Source organism: Lepidochelys olivacea, assembly GCF_965140295.1.
Source record: "Lepidochelys olivacea isolate rLepOli2 genome assembly, chromosome: 3".
Classification (NCBI taxonomy): domain Eukaryota; kingdom Metazoa; phylum Chordata; order Testudines; family Cheloniidae; genus Lepidochelys; species Lepidochelys olivacea.
In genome coordinates, this window is record NC_140413.1 from 204,287,300 (window position 1) to 204,297,577 (window position 10,278).

Genomic DNA, 10,278 nt, shown 5'->3' on the forward strand with positions numbered 1-10,278 from the left:
TTTCACTGTTTGCTGGGCTCTCCCTAGGAGTCCAGGATTCATGTAGGCTGTATTCACCGCCCTGAACTTCATACCCAGTGTTTTTTTTTTAAGGAATTATAAAAATACAGGGTGACATCCTGGCTCCATTGAAGTCAATAAGAGTTTCACCACGGACGTCAAAAGGGCCAGGATTTCACCCCAGCTCTGAGAATACCAGTCATATATAGGACGGTTTTTCAGCTGGATCCCTTGAGAAAATAATTTATGGATTCCCAGTCATGACACTTCTGAGACTTTTTCCAGTCAGAAGACATTGGCGTTGGTAATTTAACCAAAATGAAAGAAAAATGCCATGTGCTCCCAATCCCATATGGAGTACTGTAAATTTGCAACCACTTAACTCCACCCAAGGTAGAAACCAAATTACATGCAAAGGCGGATGCACGTAAGAGGACGAGTATGTTGGAAATTGTACTGACTTCAGATTGCTCAAGGAATTAGCTAAGTATGGCTGGTTGTCCAGAAGTTGTCACAAGATTTTCCCAGAATAAATTTAATATTCAAAATAACGTTAAAAACCAGATTCCTTCAAGATGGACAGCTTGAACAATTTACAAGGAACTCTCTTTTTTACGGGGGATTAGTTGGTTAAAAATAGATCTGACAAATAAATGCCTCTAAGTGTTCCCAGATCCCCCGCAGCAGAAATGTTTTCTGTATTTCATGTGGGGAGAAAATATGTCCCAATGAAAGGTAATGATATTTGGCCTCTCTACTGCTTAAGAACACTAACTATGTTAAAAAAAAATTATTTGCAGGTCACCTTTAAACAATCCAGAAACTTTACAGGTATGTGCTGGAGCCATAAGGAAACATTGGGCATATAGTACATATTAAACATGCCTTTATTTGTTTTCTCTCACAGATCCCCCAAAGTCCAGACTCAAAGGCTGTCGCTCCATGAGATGCCAGGATACGAACGACGCTGGCGATCTGTGCCACAGGGCCACAATCTATCAGGGTTAGGCGGGTGCCATGTTTAACCATGTTACTCATTTAATGGCCTCATTTTAGAGCTGCAGTCCAGAATGAGGCGCGCTCTCTCTTTTTGAAACAGAAAGACCACCTCGGTTGTGCACCCTCTTACCAGCAACGTGCTGCCTGAACCATGCCAAAAAGAAAGACAAGAACTTCTTAAACGAGGGGCCCCACGCTCGTTCCACTGTGGAATCTTCTCAGATCAGCAAGAAGGGGGAAACAAATCACAGGCAGCCATGTTGGCAGTAGAATAGGCAAGACTAACCAAGCAACTGCTTACTTACATGGCTGGCTCTCCCTCAGAAGAGGGGATGGCAGCCAACGGCAGAGGAATGAAGCTCCACATAAGGAAGAACAGGGATGGAAAGATGCAACGGTTGGCAGGCAGAAATACGGCTTAGAGAGAGAGAAGCTTGTGGCTGTACTCAAGGAAGGAGCCGGCCTCGGAAGTTTGGGGAGTGTCAGCCAGATGATTCCTTGGTGCCCGCAAAATGAACAAAACAAAACATCGGGAGCGAATGAGCATGGGCTTTGCAGACCCAGAAGCCCTCAGTCTTGGGTAAGGAGAAACATGAATAACCTGGGACCGTTCAGAAAAATCCACAGGACAAACTATCAACCCTGGCACTGTGTTTTCAAACCTGTCTTCACAATGAAGAGAGCCAGAAACATAGGGTGGAGATTAGCCTTGGTGTTTAAGGGAGCCCAAACGTTAGGGAATCAGCTGCAGCAGATTGTGTGTGTACATGTTAAAGTCAGGCCAGGGACTTGCAGTGTGACACTGGGCAAATAGTTTAATCTCTGTGTCTCAGTTCCCTGTCTGTAAAATGGGCATAATAACCCTTCCTTTCTCCAACCTTCTGTCTATCTTGTTCATTCAGCGTATAAGCGCTTCAGGGCCGGGATTGTATTTCACCATGTCTTTATACAGCGCCCAGCACAATGGGGCTCTGAACCCAGTGGAGTTTCTGCAGTCCCACTGTTACTGCAGGTGATAGACTCAGACAAGAAATTTTGGATCCAAACTTCCCCAAAGGAAAAGGCTCTAGGGTTTTGACTGTGTCCATTTCTAGTACAGTGCACTTCGGCCCAAGTCCTGTCCTTATTGGAACTCGGTGTGTGAAGAAAGGATTTGCGGGTTTTGCTGGCACTTCTGGGAGAAAACAAAATTGTTTCAGGTCAACCCCAAAACCAACATTTTTCAAAATTTTAGGTGAATTGAAAAGTCTTAAAAAACCTGTTTCAGGTCAAATAAAACATGTTTCAAATTTGAGCTCTCCCTCCTCCTCCCCTTCCCCCTCACTTTTTAATAAAAAAAAAAACCAAACAAAGGTCATTTAAGAACAAAAAGTCACTTTGAATTTAAAATGATGACATTTCTGAAAGTGTTTGACTCAAGCAATTTGCCAAAATCAACACAAATTCACAAAATGTTTCCATCGACCCAAATCTGCATTTTTCACCACCCAAAAAAAAAAAACAACAACAATAATTTTGGGTTGAAAATTTCACCCAGTTCTTGCCCTTGCGCCTAGGAGAAAGGACAGAGTGGTACTAGTTAAACATTACTACTACTGAGAACCTCCCTGGAGAGGATGACTCAGACTGGGTGGTGGTACCACACAGCTGCTGCACCTATGAATAATAACAATAATGCCACCTGACCAGGATATGTCACATACAATGGCCCACCTGTTCACTGGTGGGTGATTATCCCTTGGCTGGAAGTTTCATGGAAGATCACCCCACTTGTGATCCTCTCTAATGCACAAAATAGGAATCCTGGTTTCCATGACCCTCGTCCTCTGCTTGTGCACTCACACAGCCCAGGGAAAGATGAGGCTTCTAGACAAAATTTTCAAAACTACACTTATACAATTGAGGGGCCTAAAAAGTTCTGTTTTCCAAAATGTTATTCACTTAGGAGCCTGGGTTTAATTGAAAGTCAACGGAATTTCAGCTAATCTTTCTCTGGGATTAAAAACAAACTGACTTTATTTTCTTGAAACAAAAGTTGAATCACTTGACTCCAGCAGCTGGGGCTATAAGGAAAAACCAAATACTGTAAATCTTGTGATGAAACCACAGGAGCTGGCAGCACTGTGTTTTACACACATAAATGTAACAGGCATGTGGGATTTCTGCATGCTGTAATGTAGGGAAGTGAACTGGCATTTGAATTTTGAGCTGTTTAGAAAAATGTGAAACTTTTCTCCTAATTCCACTTGATCTTTGTTGCAGTAGGTATCTGTAGAAACAAAGTCTTATCCGTTGCAGTCAGATAGATTATGGGCTTGATCCTTTGAAGCTAGGCAGACTTTTGCTAGATTAGCTCCAAACAGAAGCAGGCCGAGTGTTTGCATTGCTGTGACATTAATATTTAACTCTGCAGCTATTGTGTCCTGCTTCCTTTTCCTTCTCATTTAACACGCTCCTGTATTTTGTTTGCTCCTGAGCAGATGGCACATCAAATTCAAAACAAATCAGTAAACTATCCACACCAGCAACCGGCCAAAAGCAAGCTAGCAGGAAGATAGCTAGCTGGAGCCCCAGGGTGAAATCCTGGTTCCTATGAAGTCAATAATAAAACTCCCATTGACTTCAGTGGTACCAAGATTTCACCCCTCACCAAAAAATCAGAGGTTAGGCAGATCCGTGGAGATGCAATCACAGCTGAATCTCTGGGCCTCCCAATTTCCCCCACATGAGCAGATCCCCATGCAGGACCAGCGCAGGGACCAGGAAAAGAGTGAAACTGTCTAGACGTGACATGGAGTCAAATGCACAAAGCAAATAAACTGAAAACATAGTGAAAGTGGGTTTTGCCTCAAATCTCAGTTACAGTCATCTTGGGTGATATTTGTCAGTTGGGACAGAAATGAGAAGAGGGGTTTTCAAAGCTAACCTGGTGAATTTTAATGAGAATGTGGCATGTTAATTCCCATGGGCAGCTTTGAAAATCTCAGCCCTGATTTTTCATTTGGTGATGTCTGTCTTTAGCTCATGCATCCTACAGAAGTAGCTCCCCTCACCCCCCAAAAAGTGCACATGGATCATGTTATTGGCAAACGAGGCAGAACGAGAATATTCAGACTTCCAGGCTGTGAGAATTTTAACAAATTCTGTCGCTTGAGTTTGTCGCCATGTACAGGCTAAAAGAGAAATAAAATGCCATAAGGAAAAGGCATGATGTTCATTATCCTTAGGCTTAATATAAGGCTCATTGAGAAGAGAAGTCAGCTGACATTCAGAATTTGTTCCCGTGGTAACATAGGTCCTTTCAGTAAGGCCTAGTAAGGTGCAAGGATACATATCACAGCAGGGGTAATCAGATGGCACTATTACACATAGTGTTAGAAGTTCTTTTTCTCATTCTGAGCACTGTTCAGTCTTTGAGGAAATGCTGCATTGCTGTTAGTTTTCTGCTGTGATTTTTTTAAGGGGGGGAAGCAGCAAGCGAGTTTGCTCTCTGCCTTACTCACTAACTAGACTCAGTTCTGTGGACAGAATTATTCTCTACAAACTGGGTGCCAGTGTTGGCCTGGGATTCCTGTGTGCTGTTTGTGACCACCTCTGTTACAGGACAGTGCAATAGCATAACTCATTTATTTACACTAATGTTGTGCCTAGCCTCTGCTTTGCTGATTTCCCCCACAACGGGAAGCCAACCTGCAAGGTTCCAAATATCTGCTACCACTTTGCAGAGGGATGACAATATTAAAACTCGTCAGGGTAAGACCCAGTCTGTCCTCCAGGTGGAGGGGAGAGGGGATCAGCTCACATATAAAGCATTTTCAAGTACAGCTACAGGAAAAACAGTGCCGTTAAAAAGTATAATAACAAAGGATCCAATTGTGCCAGTATGACACAGTCATGTGCTGGGGGAGCTCTGGAAGGAATTTGGCGAGGCAGGTCCCTCCCAGAGCTCTCTGGAGTGAAGAGGAGCACAACGTGCTCTTCCAAGTGTGACCCCAGGCCACTGTGCAAGTTGGCGGAGGGACTGTGGCCCAGCCATTTCAGGGCAGAGACATTCAGGGGGAGCAGCACCTGTTTACTTTCATGCCGGGACGACCACTGTGACAGGCCCTTGCCAATGTCGAGTGCTCAGAACTCATGAACCGGTCGCCAGAAATCATGAGAGGGGCTTAAAAATTATGAGATTTTTAAAAGTAACAGACAGTGGGAGTTTCTTCTTTCTGAACCTCTAAGGAGCACTTGGGTCATGATTTCAAGCTTTTCTCTGCAACCACGAGGGCAGCAAAAGTACACATTTATTTAGCTAAAAACCTGAGATTCTCACATAAGCACTTGACTCCAGGAGCTGGGGCTTTGAGAAAAAAAATCACCAAATATCATGAGAGTTAGCAATATAGGGAGCCAGGAGGCTCCTTACAGGCTCACCTCCTGTGCTCACCCACATAAAGACCAGTAACTAAATGTTGCTTTAAAGGACACTGTAGTTTAGCCCTATAATGTAGGGTTCTCTCTATAGGTTTTACGTAACCTGAGAGAATTAGACATGTTTCTGAAGCAGCTTTCTCTTTTTAAATTAAAAGAACACACTTTTATTTGAATTTACACATTGCGGTGTTGCAATTTTATCACAAATCTCCTGATATTTGATGGGTTTTTTGTGTTTTGTTTTGGCCTCCTTAAAGTCTCAGCTCCTGGGGTTACGGGGAAATCTCAGCTTTTGTTTTTAAAAAGGTGTTTTAGCCTTCATGATTGCTGTGAAAAACTGGAAGATGTGAACCCTAAGGACTTAAAAAAGAGATGACAAATTAAAAAAAAAAACTAATTAATTATTTTTTAAAACAACTTCAACATGATTTTGTAGCCAATCTGAAGTCAATTTGGGTAGCCTGACGGTTGGTTGTTGATTGCTTGGCATAGACTGGCAATGCTACCATTGTTCTGCAGCAGGACAACCAGAAAGTGAATGTGACAAATCCACTTTCATTGTCCAATGTACATTAGAAAGTTTCACCAATTTGACTGTACCAATATACATTTTAAAGCAGCAACCACCACCCCAGTGTGGAGTCAGTTAAACCCAGTGAAAGCAAATCCCCCTCGTGCTATCTAGAGGGAGTAGTTATAATTTGCTTCTCAATTTGCAGGTGTTAAACAGAGATTGTTTGGTTTTTTTCCCCCTTCTGACACTCAAGAAGCAAATCTGATCTAAGCTGTGCTGGTTGGTTTGTGCCCCTGGCCATCATGATTCCTACAAACTACTGCTGGATTTTATCCTTGCAGTCTAACAAAAACATGATGCACAGCAGGTCCTGCAATAATAGTGTCTACCACTCACTGACTTCAACGGGCATTGGCTCAGGCCTACAGTGCCTATAGGTGCTCATTGCCTCCTATGAAGAGCAAACCATCTTCCACACTCAGTAGCACTTTGATGAGAATGAAGGGTTTCAACGCCATTCATGAGCTGCTCAGTACCTCCTGGGACCAGGCCTCTGAATTTTAAGAGTCCCTCTAAAATTTTCTTTCCAAGGGTCCTGAGAGACCGTTTTCTATTGGAGCTGTGTGATGTCTCTTCCCCTCCATAAAATACATCCTAATTTTAAAAGACTTTTTTATACCTCGTTTTAAACACCCGTCGGTGATATTCCTGGTGCTGCTTTACCCAGGATCACTCCTGTTAATCATGTTCTCTGTGTCTCCTTTCAGAGGCGTCTGAGACACCTCAAACACTGAATTTGAACAGTATGTTTACAATGTACATAAAGAGGTGATCAAGTAGGACAGGCTAATACCTAGTTCTTATATTGCATTTCTCATCAGTAGATCTCAAAGCACTTCACAATCTTTCTTTAAAATATATTTATCCTCGCAACACCCCTGTGAGGTAGGGCAGTGCTATTTCCCCTGTTGCACAGATGGGGAAACCGAGGCACAGTGACACTAAGGGACTTAAGCCAAGGTCACACAGGAAGTCTGTGGGGGAGCAGGGAATTGTACCCAGGTTTCCCAAGTGCTAAGCTACTGCCCTAACCACTGGACCATTCTTCCAATCATCTTACACCTTCCACCCACAAAATTATCAGCCATGTAAATGTGACCCAGCTGGCAGACGGCATAAGGAGTGCAGTGGGGTTTATAGGGATTCCCTGAGTCTGATATGTACATAGCAGTTAGCCAAAGGGTGGTATAAAAGGTCTCTACCATAGGCTTATAGCCCAGTGGTCATCATAATCATTGCAAAATGTATGTAAGGATAATATTTAATAAGTCTACAATGAAAACTACATTCTTAAGGTTTGTAAGTTAAGACAAGTCACCAGAAGATAATAAATAGGTTCTGGTCAGGCAGGGGGAGCAGACATATCCCTGGCTGGTCATTGTGTGTCTTACAATGCAAATCTGTTTGCATACAGAACCTCCTGCTAGTCAAGACTGAGAAAGTGACAAGAGATCATATTATCTATAGGGAGGACACAGCAGGGGGTGTTATATTCATGGCTGAGGTCAAAGAATTAGTCTGGTGTATCAGGAGAATCCAAAGAGACACACGGGATCCTTCAGTAAAGAGAAAAGTGGAGGGCGTGGCTTGTTTCATGACAAAAAGGGATCACAGCCTATCTGGCTGAAAAACACTGGTGAGTAATACTATAAAGACACGACAGTAACTAGTTGAATATGTCTAGTTTCTAGAATGAATGTCACGATTTTATTTTACATGTAACCATTTGGTTCCCATATTTCTATTTGCGGTCATTTAACTCTCTGTTCTTTATTAAATCAACGTTTGCTCCTTTTCACTATAAACATATCTAAGTGCTGTGTTTTAAACCGAGTGGTGATCTGAGGGGAAGCGGGGGGTTGCAGCTGTTGCTGCTTTGGGAGTGACAGACCTGTGAATTCCAGCAGCATTCAGTGGTCCAAGACCTGGACACTCCAGAGGGACACTCAGAGAGCTAGGATCACGCTTATCGCTAACCTATAGGGAGAGCAGGCCCTGTGAGGCTTAGCGGGGAAGGCTTGTGTTGCTCATTGCTGGTGGAGTTGGGGAGCTGACCCCACAGGCATAGACAAGGGTTCCTCACACTGAGGACAGGTGGGAGCCAGTTGCCTAGCAATTCTGAGGACCCCCCACAAAGTATCACAGTAGGGCCCAACTAGCCGAAGCCTAAAGGTGAGTTGAAGGACATAAGTGAGGAAAAATCAGTGTGGGGATGTGTGGGCTCCATTTCTTTAGTGTCAATTGTGTTCTAAAGTAGAACTGAGTCTCACTGCACTGAGATGGAGGCAGGGTTGGGTCTGAAATAAGGCACAGTTGAGTGATCAGACCAGTCGAAACCATACCCAGAGCTGATCTAAGGCTTGTGGGAACATCTTAAGGGGCCAGATCCTGCTCTTCTTATTCACACAGCAAGTCCTGTGTATGTCATGGGGAGTAGGATCTGGCCCAGTGTGAGTAAATCCCTTGCCCCTGTGACAGAATACATATTAAAGCAGACCTTAAAAGTGAGTATCTTCAGTGAGCCTCTCCATTAACAATGGCATACCTCATTTTGTGTCATGAGGAGGCAAGTACCACTACCCCTACTTTACAGATGGGAAAACAGAGAGACAGAGACTTGCCCACCATCACACAGCAGGTCAGCAGCAGAATTTCAGGCTTCTTGGCTCCCAATCAAGGGCACTAACTGCAAAGATATTCAGTTAAGTTGCCATCTTGGCATTGCCTCTCTCTCCCCACCCGACGCCCCAAGGAGATAGACCCTGGCACAGGACACTTTCAGAAACACCAAGGCACCTGGGAACATATCCCTGCCAACACGCATACCCCACACAGGCAGAAAGGAGGAGAGCCATAAAAGTGAGCTCTAGTTGCTGGATACACACCAGATGATACACCTTTTGAAGCAGCAAGGTTATCACAATGTGGGAGTACCAGAGAAGGCATGGAGACTCGCCCACACATCAGTTAAATGAACAAGGAGAAGTAATTAGTAGGCAATTAGTAATTAGACAGTAGAGATGATGCAATTATGAAAATCTAATGCACTCAATGGCTAGCATAAAGGTGAAAACCTGGGCTAGATATTAAGTCAGATGCTATAAGTAAGTTTCAGCAAAAGAGCTATTCAGCACAGAGGGGTTCAAATCTCAGGTTAGTTTGTTTCCCATTTCTTTCATCTCCATCTGCCCTGGGAGGCTTGCTCTTCCAGGAATCTATCAACATCTCCTGTCAACGAAAAAACAGACCCGCCGCTTCCAAATTTAAGACAGACTAGCAGAGAATGCCAGAGGAAAAAAATCAACTCTCAACCTGGGAAGCATCTGTTTGACTCCAAAAAAGGCCATCCATGCTTGAGAAGAGACTAGGTAATTATAGAGATGAGTCTGAAAGGGAATTTCTTTGCTGTCTCTGGCTACTTTAAAGACTAAAGGCCAAATGCAGAGGAGACATACAAGTTAGACCCTTTACGCTATCTCAGGGGCCAGATCCTCAGCTGGTGTAAATTAGCATAGCTCTGTCACTATGCTGATTTACACCAGCTGAGGATCTAGTCTAGTCTCCCTTAAAGTAACTTATACCCAACTCTACTGCTGTCTTGGACTCTACATTGGGATAACTTAAATACCAAGAGGCTGAAAGTGGTGTAAGTTCAGGTGGGGTGATAATTATTTTGATGTACCCTTTCTTCTGATTCGTATCTTGTGTTAAGACTTGGTTATACTTGAAGTCTCTAGAGTTCAGAGGTGCTGGAGGCCACTAGAGCGGAAAATGAAGTCCATAGGGATCGATTTGCTCCAAACTAAATTGCTATTCATCCTGGCTCAGATAAGCCTGCACTGGACCCCAAGGATGGGATGAGGTAATGTCTATGATTCCATGAACAGCTAGAGCCTAGGGAGGTTCTAATGACTTCGTTAAAGCAACAAACAAAAGTAGTTTATCTTAACAAATAAAGACAGGGTAAAAGGGTAAGAAGATCTCCCCTAGTTAAATATTTATCCTTCAAGTCCTGATTGGATTGAAAGGGTAATACTAATGGAAGCTCTACCTTAGACAACAGAGATGTTGACAAAAGGAGAAATAATGAGAAGAGAACATTTGAAATTTTGAAGTAATTTTCATTCCAAAAGTGGAACGATTTTTAGTTTAAACAATTTCTTAAAAATTTTGAATAGAAATATTTCAAATACTTAAGACCCCAATTTTGAAAATTCAATTTGTTGTCTTTTTTCTCATTTCTTCACCCCTCTTTTTTTAAACCTTTCCTTTTTGTCACTGAA